The 18,427-nt window shown below is 49.4% G+C and overlaps 2 long non-coding RNA genes across 3 annotated transcripts in view; one reads left to right on the top strand and one right to left on the bottom strand.

The window, feature by feature from the left end:
- The window catches only part of LOC310920682, a 241,096-nt gene that overhangs the window by 51,480 nt on the left and 171,189 nt on the right, over positions 1 to 18,427 (bottom strand). The gene's annotated exons all lie outside the window — the stretch shown is intronic.
- On the top strand, positions 1,878 to 9,311 carry LOC310920808. Of its 2 annotated transcripts, none has more exons than XR_014592038.1 (4): positions 1,878 to 1,977; positions 6,177 to 6,247; positions 7,146 to 7,205; positions 9,290 to 9,311. It is a non-coding gene; the product is annotated as an uncharacterized lncRNA (long non-coding RNA). The 2 variants fall into 2 exon arrangements; XR_014592039.1 differs by lacking the exon at positions 1,878 to 1,977 and adding an exon at positions 5,559 to 5,595.

Genomic DNA, 18,427 nt, shown 5'->3' with positions numbered 1-18,427 from the left:
ATGACCTCGTTCTTTAGTTCCAGAAGATTAGGCTGGTTCATTTAGGACATGTCCATTTGCCTGTAAATATGACCATACAAGGGTTTAGAGAAGTGCTGGGTTTTAGGTGAGGATGCTCCTGCTTCCTTTTTACAATATGCACATTGATTTGTTCCCAGTCTTCCTAATGAAGGTTGAGGAACGGGACCCATTTCTTTGCCGTGAGACCCCCCCTCCTTGGGGCAGGGGTCCTTTGCTGGTTTCTTCTCTAACTGCTGTTACTTTCTGTCTAGTCACTTCCTGCTGCTTTTTTCCATTTTCTATGTACTGCCCATACTAGATTGTTTACCTATATCAAAACCATCTTTGGTTTTCTGGATCTCCTATAGTTGTATTTAAATATCACTGGGGACTGTGAGATGAAAATAGGAGCCAGGCAACTTTTACCTTCCCCCTGAATGTTCTCTTATCTTTACTGCTTCTCTTTATCTTTATCTGGGCCTGCAGCCAGCCTTCTTAGTCCTCTATGCATTGGATTTGCAACTGCATTTAAACCTTCGTTCCCTTGACAATCTAAATGCTTAGAGCAGATGTGTCCCATGCTGCACACAGAACAACATTTAATTGTTTTTCTCTTTTTTTTTTTTTTTTTCTTCTCTAAAGCCTGAACAAAAGAATCTGGAGGTGTTAAATTAATATCACTATCTTTTCCTATTCAGCGTGATTTCTCAAAGTGAAAAACATTTTGGTATACCTCACTTCATCTCATTTTGTTCTTGATGCAAGAATTACATCAGTTATAACAGAATGTTAGAGTGCCACCACCCATTGTTCACTGTCATCTTCACCAGCCCATTCCATCACTCCATCTTTCCAGAGGCTGGTCCATCACAGGGGATATCATAAATCCATGCAGTGCCTGCTTCTTGGCCTGGTGTCTGTAAGGTTGTTTTGGAAATGCCTTCTATTGTGTGGTTCCGTTCTTTCTGCAGTGCTGTGTCCCCAGAACTTGTTTTCAAGGCCCAGGACAGCGTCCCCAGGCAGTGACAAGGGACACAGGGTATGTTTGCAGTCATCCACTGGTGGTTCTCACCAGCACAGGCACACAGCACTTGCTGTGGTGGGTTTGGGCAGTGTGATATAGTCAGACTGCTGGGTCTCCCCATACTTGTATTCCAGCCCTTGTGAGCAAAACCCTCCCCAAACAGGTTTTTGATCTTGGAGGCCAAAACCTCTTCATTTGATACTTCTGAGCCCAAATCTTCCCTACATGAGTGTTTCTCAGCTCCCTAAATTGGTGTTTCAGACACCAAAATAACCTTAAATGGGTGTTTCTGAGCTCCAGATCTCTCTAAATTGCTGTTTCTGAGTTCAAAATACCCCTGAATTGCTTTCTTTGAGACTCAGAGCTCCCGAAGTTGTTTTTTTCCTATAGCCAAAACCCTCCCAAAATCAGTGTTCTAGAGCCCCAGGGCCCGCCCCCCTCCCCCGCCCCCCCCCCCGCTGGCCTCTTTCGGTTCCAAAGCTCTTACATCACCATTGCAGCACCCAAACGAATGAAGCAGAGGTTTTCTAAGCCATGACATTCCCGAAATCAGTGTTCCAGAGCCCTGACGCCCCTAACTCAAGCCATGTGCCCTGTTTGCCACCAGACCGTGGGTGGTCTCCCACTGCTCCCAGTCCCCTCCCAGTGCATTCCCGGTGCCTCCGGGAGGCCTCCAGGAGCAGGGAGGGGCCGCTGGCTGTGCCCATTTCCCCCCACCCAGCCCAGGGAGCTGATCGCTGATCGGAGCATTTTCACTTTCACTTTTCTGGGGATTTACGGGAAATGGGTGTAAAACCGAGAAATGTGCTGGGGGGAGGAGGGGGGAGCCCGTGGGGGTGGGAGCGGGAGCAGGCAGATGAGATATAACCGGGAGGAGCGGCGAGGAAGAGCGGGACGAGCCCCGTCGTGCTCGCACCCCACCGCAGAGCTGCCTCTTCCCAGCCTTGTCCCAGGTAAGCGCCAGCCCCTTGCTCCCCTGTTTCCCCACGGCTTGCTCCTTCTGCTCCAGAAAGTAATGTTTCTGAGCCCAAAAGCTCCTGAATTGGGGTTTCGGAGCTCCGAACAATCCAAAATTGCTCGTTTTGATCGCGGAAGTTGCCTACATTTGGGTTTTTTCTGAGCCAAAACCATCCCTGAATGGTTTGAAAGGCTGTGCCTGAGTGCTGGTGGAAGGCAGTGGAAGGGGAGAGGCTCTGCCACAGGGAGTGCCAGGGAGGATGAGGATGGGAGGTGTGGAGAGCATCTGGGATACATGGAGCCCCTCCGCAAGACAGGCAGAGGTTGACTTGTGTGAGTGAGCAGTGGAGGAGTCAGAAAGGGGGGACACTGTCTTGGCAGTTTAGAAACTCCTTGATCATCAGGGAGAGTTGGCAGAAGAGCTCTGGGAGCAACCTGGAGGAGTCTCCAGGCCAGGGAGCAGGTTCCTGTGGGGGATGGCAACTGCCCTGGCATTCATGGCCAGGCAAAGCAAAGGGTTCCAGCAGCGTGGGGGACCTTGGAATGATGCCTTAGCAGAGCTGCCTGGTAGGTGAATAGGGAGGGGGGTGCTCACGGGGACCTGGTCCTGCCCCACGAGGAAGAGCTGGTCAGGGATGTGCTCATCAGTGCCAGCTTGGGCTGTCACAGCCAGGAAACAGTGGTGTCCCAGGCACCAAAGGGCAGGGACTCAGGCCAGCAGCAGAGCACAGAGCTGGGGCTGCAGAGGAGAAGACTTTGATGAATTTGGGGGGCTGAACCAGGTGGTGGCAGGAGCAGCAGCTGCAAAGGGTGAAGGAGCTGAGGAAATCTGATAGGCCCTAAGGGCAGCCAAGGGCAGGAATGGTCTTTCCAAGGAGCCATGAATAAAGCACTCATCTCCTGAGGCTCTTGGCTGAACTGACCGAGCTCCAGGGTGAAGAGGCAGCACATGGCAGGTGGAGCACGTGAGCCAGCAGCAAAGAAAGCCAAGGCACCCTGGGCTGAGTGAGCAGGAGCACAGCCAGGGGAAGGGTTTGACCCCTCTGCCCAGCACATTTACACCACTCCTGCCCAGCGACACAGGCACCGTGGCAGTCAGGAACCACTGCACTGGTGGGTCACTGAGGTGGGAACCCTCCAGCTGTCCTCCAGGTGTTGGTGGCATTTCCTTAAGAATATCAGTGTCTGCAGCAACAAAACCAACAACAGAAGTGTCGCTCTGCCCAAACAGAAGTATCTGCAGCAGAGCAATCTGCACCTGCAGTCTCCCCTCTGGGCAAGGCCAATGGAATCGCTATTGGCAATATACAGCAGGGACACCCCCTCCTCACAAGATTTCATGGGCAGTGACCATCTTCCTGGGCTGGGCACTGCTGGGGCCCCTCAAGGGCCATGTCCAGTTCTGCCAGAGAGAATTGAATGGGAAAAGGACACTGCTCCCTGGGCCATCCTCGGGCCTTCACTGGGCTTTGCTGAGGCTTGAAGGAGCCCTGCTGCCCTCCAGAGCCCTCAGGGCTTTCAGTGCCTTTGCCTCATCCAGGCCCAGCTGTGCTGCAGAGGGTGGGGGGGTGTCAGTCAAGAAGGGTTGGAGGGAGACCACAAAGTTAATATTTCATAGAATTCCCATTCAAAGTCTATTGTCCCTTCCTGCTCACAATCTACAGATATGAATCCAGTACCTAATTCATTCCTACAAAGAGAAAAATTTGTCAATTCGGGCCTTATATATTTAATGTTTTTCTATCTGATAGCAAAAGTTGTTGCCGTGACTCTTGCTGCACATTAACTGGGAGAAAAGTAAAAAGTAAGTAGCATATTGATTAGGCACAGCCTGGGTGCCATGATTTCATTATGGGCAATTGTTTGTTTCTTTGGTCTTAGCTGATTGGATAAATTTTAAATCTGAAAATATAATGACTTATTGTTTCATTGAGTTTGACTTAGTAATATAAAAATTAAAACAATATCTCATCTTAGGAACCCCAACCAGAGCATAATGAGTTTTCACCACCACTCATACAGTCTTTCTGGATTTAGCTCAAACACTGGTATTAACGTTGTACTAGAGTCAATGCATAATTCAAAATGTCTAATTTATTTGGCCTCTGTTTGCAGACCAGACTCTGTTGATCTCTGGCCAACACAGACATCGCTGACAATGCAGAAGAAAGAGTTTCTTTTCCCTTTTCTTTTTTTTTTTTTTTCTGGCTGTACTTTTTCTTTCTCCTCCCTTCTCCGCCCTGTTCTCCTCCCTTCATTTTCTTTTTCCTTCTCCTCCCCTCTCCTCCTTTTTTTTCCTAAAGCTTCAGCTTTGGCTCAGGATTGCAGATCTGGCCTTGCATAAAATAATGTTCCTGTCTAAACCAGTTGTCAGGGCTCCTTCTAATTATGAGAGACATCATAGAGAACAATTTGTCTCTGACTGTGAGAAGTGGGGTGACCCATTCCTGGAAGGATATCCATCATTCCATGAGTGGTGATCTGAGGTAAATGTCTGTGTTCACAATAGCAGAGGCAAATTCATGACAGCTCCACGTGCACATCATCTATTCATTGTGACTGTTTAAGAAGCCATCACTCTATTGCTCTGCTTTCAGGAGAAAAACCCCTCAAATATTGAGTGTTTTATGCCATTTCTATTCTTTCCCTCCTTTCAGACCAGAGAAAAATAGGAAAAGGTAGTGGGAGGAAATAGAGCAGGGTTCAGTCCTGGGGTTGGACCCGAGTGACAGCCGTGGGCCCTGGGCCTGTGACTCCCGTTGAACACCAGGAAAGCTTTCTTGACCTGCAGCAGCTTCTGGCAAGGGGTTCCTTAATTCAGTGACGGTCCTCCTCCTTCTCTGGAAAAAGGCCCTGAGCAAAGAAAAAAAAAAAGTCACAGGGAGCAGACAGCACAGGGAAATGGAGGGCAAGAGAGGGAGAGCAAAGCACAGCTGTGTGCTGTGCCCTGAGCACACCTTTCCTCACTCCTGAGCAGTCCCTGTTCCTGCCTTCACGTCGTCATTGTCCTCTGATGGCTGCGGTGAGAAGGGACAGGCGGCTCTGTTGGAAGGGTCAGAGAGGCTGTATTTCTGCAGCCAGCTCTGCAGAAGAGGGGGTCAAGGAACCTTCCCAGTCTGACCATTCCTGAGGCTCTCTGGCCATCACACTGCAGCCACCAGAGATGTTCAGTGCTGGGACCGGATCCTCTCCACAGCAGTGGCTCCAGTGCCCCAATGGGCCCTGCAGGACTCCTCACATCCCCCAGTGCCACACAGCCTCTGTGTCCTCTCTGGTTCCAGCCCAGGTTTCCCACAGCAGAGTCTCAGGTGTCTGATTCCATAAAGCCATTTATTCCCAGTGCAGTAACACAGGAGCAGCCTGAGCTGATCCTTCAACAAAGGAACCCCTCAGTTTTATCCCCTCACAGTCTACGTGCCCAAGGCTCAAATCTGGGTCTTCCTCCTGAGTCCTCGGCTCCTGCTGGGTCCCTCAGTGTCCCTTCCCCAGCTGTGCCACCACTCTTGGTGCCCTTTGTTGTGCTTTGTTGGCAGTTCACGGACTCTTGTCTCAGGCTCCCACCTGGAGCTCAACCTGCATCTGGCACTGCAGCTGCCCCCAGCCCCCTGCACCAGGTGTGTTCACAACCAGGAGGAGGGGGCAGTGGGAGTGAGGTGGTTTCAGTTTTGTCTGTGTTACTCAGTTTGCTGCTCTACTGGGAATTGCAGAGAAAGCAAAGCAATTGTCCCCAAGTTGAGTCTGATTTGCCCATGATGGCAACTGGTGAGGGATGTCCCAGGCTCTACGTGAGCTCCTCAGTTGTATTTTTTCCTGCTGTCCCATTGAGGGGGGGGGAGTGAGAGAAGTTTGGTGGGCATCTGCCAGCCAGCCAGGTCACTTTTCCTTTCTCCATAGATTTCTTTATAGTTGGTCAGGATAACCTCCAGGATTTGAGCCTGAAGGAATGGAAAATGATCTCTTACCTCTGTGGAAAATTGTGGCTGGAGCTGAACACCAGGTTCTGCACTCTGCAAAAGCAGAAGGTCAGACCAAGGGAGATGATGTATGTGCCTGTGAGAATTCTCAGAGCTCCAGAGCAGACTAGAGGGGAGAGGGACCAGCTGGGAGTACAGCAGAACATCTTATCAACTGCATTATCTTCTCTAGTCCTGTGCTCACCACAGAGATTTTGTCTCTCTTTTCCCTTGCATTTCAGAGTGAACCTTGAAAAAAAGAAACAGGAGATCAGAAACAAGAACATGGATCAACGTTTTGGAAAGTACTTATGTAAGTAACATAAGTATTACTTCTGTTTAGACAGTGATGGAAGGGAAAATAAGTAATTTAAAAAAACCCTGAGTGGATCAGAGGTTTGAGTAGTATAAGGCACATATGTGTCCCAAAAAGCTCTTCAGTGCATTTTTTTAAGTCCTTAGGGAAATAACATAGCAAAGATTCCACTTTTTCATTTTTCTTTTTTCTTCTCATGTGACAGAGTAAAAAAAAAAAAAAAAAAAAAAAAAAAGAGTTCATGGCAGCGTGTCCAAGGAGGCCAGTTTGAGTCTGTAAGTGTGGACTCATGGATCCTCTAGTCTGTGGCCGTCCTTGGGAACCCTTGGGATGGGATGTGTTAACCCCGAGAGAAGTGAGGCCAGTGGAGGTCTCTCCCCCGAGCACGTTGCCTGCAGAACCCTTTCCAGAGGACAGCAGAAGGCCTGGTCTTCGGGGTGGGATCGTTTGGTCAGAGGGGTGAACTTCTTCAAGAAGAGACATGTCCTACTGTAGCAGGGGGTATTGCTGAGCAAGGCTTTGGGGAGTCAGGCTGAAATGAATGTGCTGAGGGACAGTGAAGGGACTTGGGAGCTCCCTCTCCGCTCCTGGAGTGTGAGGCAGAGGAGTCTCACCTTCTCGTGGGTGGCTGTGCTCTGGTGGGACTGAGGTGCCTGAGGGCTGTGGCAGCTGAGGCAGCTTCCTGGCCCAGGAAAGTCTCACTGGACGCCGAGGGTCAGAAACCCCCCAGCACTGCTGTGGGGCTCCTGGTCCACACAAACTCATGGTTCTTGGGCTGGCTGTGGGATGTGTTCTGCCCCAGAACCTGCTCAGTGCGGTCCTGGAGTTCCTTGGGGAAAAGCCCTTGTTAAAGGTCCTCTTTTTCATTTTATTTTCCTATGTACCTGATGTCCAGTACCGTTCGCTGGTTTGTATCTCTTTGCGAAAGACGCAAAAATGGCATACAACATATACAGTAAGTGCTCTGGATCCCATTCCTCTTGTCTGTGGCCATCCTTGGGCATCCTTGGGATGGGATGTGTTATCCCTGAGAGAAGTGAGGCTATGGAGGTCTCTCCCCTGAGGATGTTGCCTGCAGAACCCCTTCAGAGCACAGCAGAAGGCCTGGCCTTTGGGGTGGGATCAGTTTGGTCAGAGGTGTGATGTTCTTTGACCAGAGACATGTCCTACTCTAACAGGGGTGTTCCTCACAATTGGTAATGATTTCAAAGACATAGCACATCACTTCTGGGATTTCCTTTCCTCTCTTGGAGCACTAAAGGAGGAATCTCATCCTGGGCTTAGCTACAGGGACAAAAGGCAGAAGCCTTTCTCTGCAGGTGTGTGCCAGGCCTTGCCCACACTACCTGGAAACTCCTGCCAAGCAAGAAGGAGATCCAGAGGACTGTCGTGCATGAGGTCTTGGTGCAGTCAGAACAAACAATCCCAGCTGTCCATAAATTCCCATTTCCAAAGGCCTCCAGCCAGTCCTTTGTTGTATTGCCCATCTCCATACAGATGCCCAGGACCCCAGGACCCCAGGTGCAGAGATGTCCCAGCTGTGGGCTTTTCCCAGCACAGGACAGACCAGGACAGCCTGGAGGAGAGGAAACCAAAAAACCAACCTGTAGGAAGACCCAAGAAGAGACCCTCAAGAAGAGAGTTTTAAACAGAGGATCTCATCATTGTCAGGCAGGGGTGGTGGTCTCCCCATGAAACAAGCAATGTCAGATTCCCACTGACATCAATCTTTTTCTACAGAAAAAAAAAAAAAGATAGAGGAGACCAGAAAAGCCTTGGAATGTAAGATAGAAAAAGCCATCCAGGAGTTCAAGGATAAAATGAAAACCCTGAAGAAATCTTTCACACAATTGCAGGAGTCCAAAAAATCTTATCTTGATGTCCTCAGAGCAGACCTGAATAAGACCCCAGGTGAGCAAGGACATTGCCAATCAGGCTTCCATCATTCTGAAGGCAGAAGCTGCTCTGCAGGCCAAACACCCTGTGAGCTCACCCTGCTCAGCTGCTCAGAGGGGATGGGGAGGAACAGTCCTTTCAGGGAGAACAGCTCCTGTGATCCATGGCACTGAAACACCTCCATGCTGAAGTGTTCTCTGCAGGTGCACGTGGTCAAAGTCCCTCTCCTGTCCCTCCTCTTTGCAGAGGGTGTGTGCTGGGAGTCTCTCAATGCCAGATACTTGTTAAGGTTCCTCCCTCTAGAAGTCCTGTTCCCATCTCTCTGCCTTTGCCCACTGCCCTTCTCCTGCTGCCCCACTGCTGGTGCCATGCTGGGGCACACGTGAGATCAGCCTTGTTTCCCTAGGGATGATCAGCAGGGAGAGGAGCTTCCCTGAGCACAGCCTGGATGTGTCTGTGAGCGCAGGGCCTGTGCAGAGCAGCTCTGCCTGCAGGAGCTGGTGCTGGGGAGGGAAGGAGTCAGCTGGGGCACAGACACCAATGTGGCCTGGCTGGCCCCAGACTGTGCCCCCGGGCCTGGCTCAGGCAGGACACAAAGTGTGTTGGGAACAGCCTCTTGTCCCCAGGGCAGGGAAAGCTAAGGAACAATCAGCCTTCCCTGCCCATGGCTCCTGTTCCTGCTGCAGCTGCAGCCAGCAAAGCCATGGCCAGGAGCAGCCCAGGAAAGTCCAGGGAAACCCCTGGAATTCCTGCTGGCTGAAGCCATTGTGGGCTTAGAATTAAACCTGTGGGCCCACTTTTTCCAAGCTGGAGCTCTATTTATTGAGCTACAGAAAGCACAAATGAAAGGTTGAAAATGGGTTGAAAATTTGCTCTTGGTTTCTTGTCCCCTCCCTTCTAAAAGCCTGAATGGAAAGGAAAAACTATTTTCAGATTGTGCCTTTGTGGCTGAATGGAATTCCTGTGAGGTGAGGATTTCTAAGGGGGAATGAGGAAGGAAAAACCAAATGCACAGGAGAACCCTGAGAAGAGACCCTCTGTCAGGGACATTAAATTCCTCTGGCAATTCCTTTTGTCTGATAGCTGTTCTCCTGCTCAAGAAAGGAACATCAGTGACCCAGTGACATCATTCTTTATTCACAGGAAACACAGAGGGGGAAATTGCATGGGCCCTGGAATACAGGTTGAAGAAGAACTTCAAGCAACTCTCTCAAAGAATTCAAACTCTGGAAGACGATATGCAGAAATGGCCAGAGGATACTATGTATGAGCTTCTGCTTCTCGGAGGAGATCTGGAGAAGACCCCAGGTGAGCAGGATCATTGCCAAGCAGACTTCCATCCCTCTGAAGGCAGAAGCTGCTCTGCAGGCCAAACACCCTGTGAGCTCACCCTGCTCAGCTCCTCAGAGGGGATGGGGAGTGACAGTCCTTCCCTGGGGAGCAGATCCTGTGATCCATGGCACTGAAACACCTCCATGCTGAAGTGTTCTCTGCAGGTGCACGTGGTCAAAGTCCCTCTCCTGTCCCTCCTCTTTGCAGAGGGTGTGTGCTGGGAGTCTCTCAATGCCAGATACTTATCAAGGTTCCTCCCTCTAGAAGTCCTGTTCCCATCTCTCTGCCTTTGCCCACTGCCCTTCTCCTGCTGCCCCACTGCTGGTGCCATGCTGGGGCACACGTGAGATCAGCCTTGTTTCCCTAGGGATGATCAGCAGGGAGAGGAGCTTCCCTGAGCACAGCCTGGATGTGTCTCTGAGCACAGGGCCTGTGCCTTCCCTGACCATGTCTCCTGGTCTTGCTCCAGCTGCAGTCAGCAAAGCCATGGCCAGGAGCAGCCCAGGAGAGTCCAGGGAAACCCCTGGAATTCCTGCTGGCTGAAGCCATTGTGGGCTTAGAATTAAACCTGTGGCTCACTTTTTAAAGCCGGACACATATTTATTGAACTACATAATGTACAAATGAAAGGGTGAAAATAGGTTGAAAATTTGCTCTGGTTTCTTGTCCCCTCCCTGGTAAATGCTGAATGGAAAGGGAAAACCATTTTCAGATTATGGCTTTCTGGCTGAATGGAATTCCTGTGAGGTGAGTATTTCTAAGGGGGAATGAGGAAGGAAAAAACCCAACCCACAGTAGAGCCCTGAGAAGAGACCCTCTGTCAGGGATAGTGAATCAGAGCCTTTGGGAATTCCTTTTGTCAGATAGATGGTCTCCTGCTCAAGGAGAGAACATCATTCTTTTCTCACAGGAAACAAAGAGGAGGAAATTGCATGGGCCCTGGAATACAGGTTGAAGAAGAACCTCCAGCAGCTCTCACAGAAAATTCGAACTCTGGAAGAAGATATGCAGAAATGGCCGGAGGATACTATATATGAGCTTCTGCTTCTCAGAGCAGACCTGGAGAGGAAGCAAGGTGAGCAGGGCCATTGCCAAGCAGACTTCCATCCCTCTGAAGGCAGAAGCTGCTCTACAGACCAAACACCCTCTGAGCTCACCCTGCTCAGCTCCTCAGAGGGGATGGGGAGGGACAGTCCTTTCAGGGAGAACAGCTCCTGTGATCCATGGCACTGAAACACCTCCATGCTGAAGTGTTCTCTGCAGGTGCACGTGGTCAAAGTCCCTCTCCTGTCCCTCCTCTTTGCAGAGGGTGTGTGCTGGGAGTCTCTCAATGCCAGATACTTGTTAAGGTTCCTCCCTCTAGAAGTCCTGTTCCCATCTCTCTGCCTTTGCCCACTGCCCTTCTCCTGCTGCCCCACTGCTGGTGCCATGCTGGGGCACACGTGAGATCAGCCTTGTTTCCCTAGGGATGATCAGCAGGGAGAGGAGCTTCCCTGAGCACAGCCTGGATGTGTCTGTGAGCGCAGGGCCTGTGCAGAGCAGCTCTGCCTGCAGGAGCTGGTGCTGGGGAGGGAAGGAGTCAGCTGGGGCACAGACACCAATGTGGCCTGGTGTCCTGGGTTGACGGTGCCTCCTATGCAAGTCATGACTACATTTTTATGTCTAACAGCTGCCTCCCACTTCGGCCGGCTGTTTTGCTGCGGCAGGACTGCTTTTGCTGCTGCTGCTGCTTTTTCTTCTGCTGCTTCTTTTGCTTCTACTGCTGGCTGGATTTTGGCTTTTGCTGGCTTTCGCTGCTTCCGTTTTTTTTCTTTTTTCTTTTTTTTTTCCCTTTTTTTTTCCCCTTTTCCCCCCGCCGCCCAAAGTTCATTGGACTGACTCTGGACCTGACCTGAGAATATCTGGGGATCTCCGGGGCCCATGAAAGAAGCTCTGCGCCCTCCCTTCACAGCACCACTTGAGTACCATCTGCAAAGTTGTTTCCTTTTCCCTTGTGTTGGGCAGTGGTTTTTTTTCATTTGTCAATAAACAGTTTTTTTCCACTTTTCCTCCAAGGAATTCCTTTCCAAACCCAGGGCTTTGGGGAGGGGTGGTGAAGGTTTGTTTATAGGGGACTCCTTTTGGAGGTTCTCCTCTAATTCATCCTAAACCACGACACGTGGCTGGCCCCAGACTGTGCCCCCGGGCCTGGCTCAGGCAGGACACAAAGTGTGTTGGGAACAGCCTCTTGTCCCCAGGGCAGGGAAAGCTAAGGAACAATCAGCCTTCCCTGCCCATGGCTCCTGTTCCTGCTGCAGCTGCAGCCAGCAAAGCCATGGCCAGGAGCAGCCCAGGAAAGTCCAGGGAAACCCCTGGAATTCCTGCTGGCTGAAGCCATTGTGGGCTTAGAATTAAACCTGTGGGCCCACTTTTTCCAAGCTGGAGCTCTATTTATTGAGCTACAGAAAGCACAAATGAAAGGTTGAAAATGGGTTGAAAATTTGCTCTTGGTTTCTTGTCCCCTCCCTTCTAAAAGCCTGAATGGAAAGGAAAAACTATTTTCAGATTGTGCCTTTGTGGCTGAATGGAATTCCTGTGAGGTGAGGATTTCTAAGGGGGAATGAGGAAGGAAAAACCAAATGCACAGGAGAACCCTGAGAAGAGACCCTCTGTCAGGGACATTAAATTCCTCTGGCAATTCCTTTTGTCTGATAGCTGTTCTCCTGCTCAAGAAAGGAACATCAGTGACCCAGTGACATCATTCTTTTTTTCACAGGAAAGAAAAAGGGGGAAATTGCATGGGCCCTGGAATACAGGTTGAAGGAGAACCTCCAGCTGCTCTCCCAAAGAACTCCAGGTCTGGAAGAAGATGTACAGGAATTGTCAGAGACTGCAGAGAATGAGCTTCACCTTCTCAGAGCAGATCTGTAGAGGAAACAAGGTGAGCAGGGCCATTGCCAAGCAAGCTTCCATCTCTCTGAAGGCAGAAGCTGCTCTACAGGCCTGTGAGCTCATCCTTGTTGTGTTGTGTTTGTTCCCTGTGGTTTGTTCCATTATCCCCTTTCTATATTACTGGTTTTTCACCAAGTTTTGCGCTCTTACCCCACTGTCTATCGCATCTCAAAACTACCCCTTGTTCCAGATCATTCTTTGTATGTCACCATACCCAGTTGTCAATCCTCCCTCAAGCCAAAACCCTGCCTGGAAATTCACCTTGGAAATCCCATAACCTTCGAAGCCCTATTGGTTTATGCAAACAGTTCCCTTCCCTCAAGTCTCCCAACTGCTTGAAGCTCTGTAAACCCTGCCCTTAATTCCTCTTCAACTGTTCCCTTTTTAGTGGAGGAAAAAACGCACAATCACAAAATTGTGTGCGGTGCTTTATTTCAGAGCTCTGGAAGCCGAGGGGTCTGGACAGATGACTCAAATCTTGGCTTGTCCAACATGCTAAATGAATACAATTCTATACCTTTCTTGTTACGTAAGGATTTGTGTTAATCATTAAACCCCATTGTTCCATTGATTCCACCCCGAGGAACAATGGTCTGTGTGATTCTTGCTCAAGATTCTGGTTGGAGAAAATAATCATATTTAATTACCAAACTAATATCACAATCGACAATTCTAGCATGCGTCATACTAATGATTATATCGGTACAGATCCTCCTGACTGAACTTTATTCTTTTAAGGTCTGTATGTTCTCGCAGTGTTCCCCCCTTTCTCCCCCCACCACCTGAGCAAAGTTATACTACATTTAAAACAATAGCATGGAATAACATCCTGGTTACAGTGGAGCCGATCCCCTGTTCTCGGGCCCTTGCTACTTCAGGAATCAGTTTAACCCTATGCTATCACCCTCATTGGTCCAAAATTGGTATCCTCCCCCAGGATCTTAGTGGTTTATAAGGTAATGCACAGAGGTGTTCAAGGTCTTTTTGTCCCTGGACCCTCCTTTGGAATAAACTGCCTTGGATTCTACATGAGAAGCCTCTCCCTCATCTTTGTCTCCTGCGCCCTGTAGTATCTGTGCTGTAGAGCATCTGCTCTAAGCTGTATTCCTGATTGGTTTTGGGGAGCAGCCCACTCTTGGCGTAGTTGCGGGAGCCAGCCATGACTCTGGCACTGCGTCAGCTGGGGCCCAATGTGGGGGCCCCCACCCTTGGGACCCCTGACGTGACTGTCTTTGGATTACAAAGAGTACAGTCTTTTGTCAGCTGCCCCTGTGTGAGCACGCTGCTTTTTGGTCAGTGGTGCTGCCAGGGGTGATGCAGTAACCCTCCAGCACCCAGAAGGATCACTTTGAGGCAGAGGGCCTTTCCTGTGTGCTTTCAGTTCCATGTCTACCAACTTTGTGTGAGTTATCCCTCAGGAAGGGCACTTAGTGGAGAGGGGAAGCCACGACCCTACGGTCTCGAGGTTTAATCTGGTTGTTTCCTCACCCGAGATTCCAAAGCTGGCTGGTGGTTCGTGTGGGCATGAAGGGAGTGATTTTCCCTCTTGACCTCTGAAGGATTTAGGGTCTGCTGTCTGACTCTGTGTCTCTGTGTTCTGTGCTGAGCTCGGTGCTCGGTGTTCGGCACGAGAGAATGATGTGGAGTCTCAAGGTCTTGGTTTTCTGGTTTCTCGCGTTGTTTATTAGTTCTTATCTTACTTTTCTCTGTGTCCAGCCAAGATGTTCACAGCAGCCTGGACACGAGGTGACTCCCCTTCCCCTGTGTCCGGCCATGATGTCCACTGCAGCTCGGACACGAGGTGACTCCCCCCTGTGATGGGAGGTCGCTACCTCTTATACAGATAACTACGTACCCATTGTTTACAATTCTATGCCAATGTCTATCACCTGCACTAACAGGGTCATTTCTACTTTGATCCAATCCACTGAAACTATTTTGTGCCCACGTCACTGCAGAAGATGGATGCCAAGGGAGAAGATGAAGAACCCAGGGCACCGCCCTAAAACCACCATCTTGTCCCTTTGCATCTACATTCTAAAAATCCGTAACTACAAAATCTTCTGCACAGTGATAACTACACTACTCTCAGTAACACCTTTGTGACTTGCAATTCTTCTCTGTGTTAGATGTTTTTCTCATGGACCAAAATCAAAGACTGTGTCTTCCTGGGCTCTGTGCCAGGCAAACCCCCCTGCACAGACCCCAGACCCTCTTTCTTGGGTCCCAGGCCTCTCTACCGAGGTCTGTGACTTCCCAGGGCGCCCAGAGGGATGCCCTGGACTCCAACATCTCCCCCCTTTGTTTTCACAAAAAACACCTCTTTGGCTGCTTTGCCATATGCATTAAAGCAAACACGACTTGATCATGAGAAGAATTACAAGTCTCAATAAAATACATACAATTTTTTTCAAAATTTTCTTCCACAACCGTGAAAGGTTGAAGAAATCAGACATGCCATTCATCCGTGATCTGGTTTCTTCTCTGAGTTTGTTCACTCCATTTCCCAACCTCTCTGTGCTCTCGTGAATTGATTCTGAACCATCTGACAAATTCATGCAATACAGAAGGAAAAGAAAACGCAAGATGTAAGTCCTTGCACGCAGAATGAAAGATGTCTGCAATCTTGACACTGGTTCACATCTGCATGCTTTCTTTTCCACTCTTGAAGCCGTCAGAGCTTCTGCGCTTGACATGATTTCCACATTCTTTGCAGAAATTCACTTGTGCAGAAATCCCCTATCTGCAGAAACAAAAGCTACTTCTTTGCCATAGGTTAGTAGAAAACTGTACTTTGATGGAAAATGCACAACTCTTATTAAAACCTGAAATCCATCAGGAAAAGTTTCACATGCAACATCTGGGCTTGTTGATGAACACATCTCTCCTCTAGTTAAAGTCAAGGTGTGGCCAAAACCCTGGCCTTATCTAGAGTAATATCCTTTAATACATTTTCAGAACAGAGCTCTTAACAACAACAATTATGAAATGCTTAAGCAACTAAAGAACATAAAGAAGAATTTTGAAATGTATCATGATACAATTCACAGTACTTATTACTTAAAACTTATTATCTTAAACTTATCTTATTTTACCAACGTATCTTAATTATTACCTTATTATTTTAACTTATTTATTATCTTAACTTTAACTTACTTAACTTAAAACTTAACTTATTCTCTTAAAACTTATTCTCTTAACTTATTTATCTTATCTATCTTATAACTTAATATACTTAACTTATTTAACTTATCTTAACCTAAAATACATTTAAAACCTACATACGATAAAACTTTAAATTTATAGAATATAAATCTATCACTTAAACTTTATCAATCCTTATCTTAAATTCAGCTTTGCTTACTTAACAAATCTTAAACTTAAAACCACATAGAAATCAATTCTAATGTCAATACAATACTAAAACACAAATCAACTTGGATCCAAATACATCAACACTATAATCAAAAATCCTTTTCCATGTCATGACAACAGGTCTTTTGCTTCTGATCGTGCAGCTGCTTTGCAAACATCCAATGATTTCCGGATCTCTGCTTCTGAATTCATAAAACCTGTAACTTTAATTGAATTATTATTTTGCCTGAATGCAGCCCCTCCTAACCCCGAGGGTTACTGCCTTCCCCGGCATCCCTCCCTCTCCTGGATGAGGAGTGGGAACCTTAAAACTCTTGTTGCTGCACATGATCCCTGTGCAGCACTGCTTAAGAAAAACCCTCCCTCTCCTGGATGAGGAGTGGAGACCTTAAAACTCTAAGAAAAGGGTAAACCCAGCATGTAGCCGAAGGATAAATGAAGAAAGGATGTGTGCAGTGAATTTAAGGGAAACCTGGCTACCTTTTGCTGAAAGGAAAACTTGAGGGAACTGGACTGACAATGTCAAAGTGCCGCTTGTGGGCGGGGTCAGGCTCTGCAGCGCTCGCTCTGAGGGGGTGGCTCCTTGGAGAAATTCTCCGCCCTGGCCACGCCTCCTCTGCTTGCTCTGCCTTTGCCTGCCCCGGTCCTGCCTGCGCTGGCACCACCTGCCTCGGCACTGCCTGTGCCGCCCCGGCGCTGCCCGCGTCTCGCTCTCTGTCGGGGTTTGTCCCGCCTGGAGCGATCCCACTGCTCCAGCTGCATCCCACTTGCTCTCTGCCTGCCGCAAGGCTTTCTGGGATTTGTAGTTTCCTGGTTTGCACTTGCGCCGTCCATCTTGGCTCTGCCACTGCGCATGCACTAGTCGCAAGGCTTTCTGGGGTTTGTAGTTTCCAACTCTGCCTGTTCCGGCTCCTCACTCGCGCTCCGCGACACAGGCCCTGCTCCGCCCGCGCCGCCCCCGCAGCCCACGCTGTCCCGACACGGGGCACTCCCCGGCTGCCCCCATCGCGATCGCTTTCGCGCACACGCCGCAGTGTTATCTCTCACCACTGACGCGATCTGGGCTTGTTTTCCCTGTTTTCCCGGTGTCTCCTCCACTCCCCCTTCCCCCCTCTCTCTGTCTGTCCCTGCGCTGAAGGGGAAAGGGCAGTGGAAAACTTTCAGGCTGTGTCTGAACGCGCTGTGTCTGAGGGGGGCTGAAAAAACTCCTGGATGCACTTTGTCTCACTTCTCCCTCCCCCACTGCTGCGGCAAGTGTCCCGTGCTCACGGAACATGCCTCGAAAACAAGCATGCCCTTGTCTTGGGATGGATTAGAAGTTTTGACTTTCCCGAGACGAATTTCTGGGACTGAATTCCTGAGGACTGTGGCAAACCCAGGGAAAGTTGGTGACTTTTCTGTACTAAACTCAAGGAGATCTGCTGACTCTCCTGTCTCGAGGGTTTTTTGACCTCCCTGCGGTAATCCTGAGGGTGCTGGTATCTCTCCTTTCCTATTAAATCCCAGAGGAAGCTGATGGCTCTCCCCTTCCCCACCTCCTGTAAGAGGTGTATGAGACCCGTCTGCTGATAACAGACGAAAGAACCTGCTTGGCTGCCGGCCAGCAAAAGAACCCGATGCTGCTGCTGGCAACAGACAAACCCGGTACTGGCTGCAGGCCAGCGGGTGAGGTGTTTCTTCCTCCCTCTCCACTACACTACTGCTGCACGGAGAAGGTTTTTCCCTTATTTTTCCCGGGAGAGGGTCTCCTCCCGTGTTCTAAATTTAACTGTTCTTACCAAAATCGAAGAATGCAGTGCAGGTGTTCTCAAATTCAGTTCGGAGGTTTCCTGATCACCGACCTGCAGATTTCAGGATGACGAGTCCTGGGCCCTTGGAACTCGTCCGTCCGAGGTGAATTTGCAATCAGCTGCCGTCTCTGGTTAGAGATTTCTTCCCCTGTCTTCTCAGCTTGTCTTCCTTCCTTCAGAGGTCTTGCTGTGTCCACTGGAAAGCACCGATTCTACCCACACCTCTGCCCGTTCATGCCCATTCGTGCCCGTTTGTGCCCACCCAGGGACGCCAATTCTCGGGGTTTTAATCCGGTTGTTTCTCACCCGAGATTCCAAAGCTGGCTGGTGGCTCGTGTGGGCACGAAGGGAGTGATTTTCCCTCCTGACCTCTGAAGGATTTGGGGTCTGCTGTCTGACTCTGTGTCTCTGTGTTCTGTGCTCAGCTCGGTGCTCGGTGTTCAGCACGAGAATGAAGGGAATCTCAAGGTCTTGGTTTTCTGGTTTCTCGCGTTGTTTATTAGTTCTTATCTTACAATTCTCTGTGTCCGGCCAAGATGTTCTCAGCTGCCTGGACACGAGGTGACTCCCCTCCTCCTGTGTCCGGCCATGATGTCCACTGCAGCTCGGACACAAGGCGACTCCCCCCTGTGATGGGAGGTCGCTACCTCTTATACAGATCACTACGTACCCATTGTTTACAATTCTATGCCAATGTCTATTACCTATACTAACAGGGTCGTGTCTACTTTGATCCAATCCACTGAAACTACTTTGTGCCCACATCACTGAAGAAGATGGATGCCAAGGGAGAAGAAGAAGAACCCAGGGCACTGCCCTAAAATCACCATCTTGTCCCTTTGCATCTACAGTC

Source organism: Zosterops lateralis (assembly GCF_965231275.1).
Source record: "Zosterops lateralis genome assembly, chromosome: 31".
In the NCBI taxonomy this organism is placed as follows: domain Eukaryota; kingdom Metazoa; phylum Chordata; class Aves; order Passeriformes; family Zosteropidae; genus Zosterops; species Zosterops lateralis.
The sequence above is the reverse complement of the archived record's forward strand: the minus strand, read 5'-3'. Positions and strand labels throughout refer to the sequence as shown.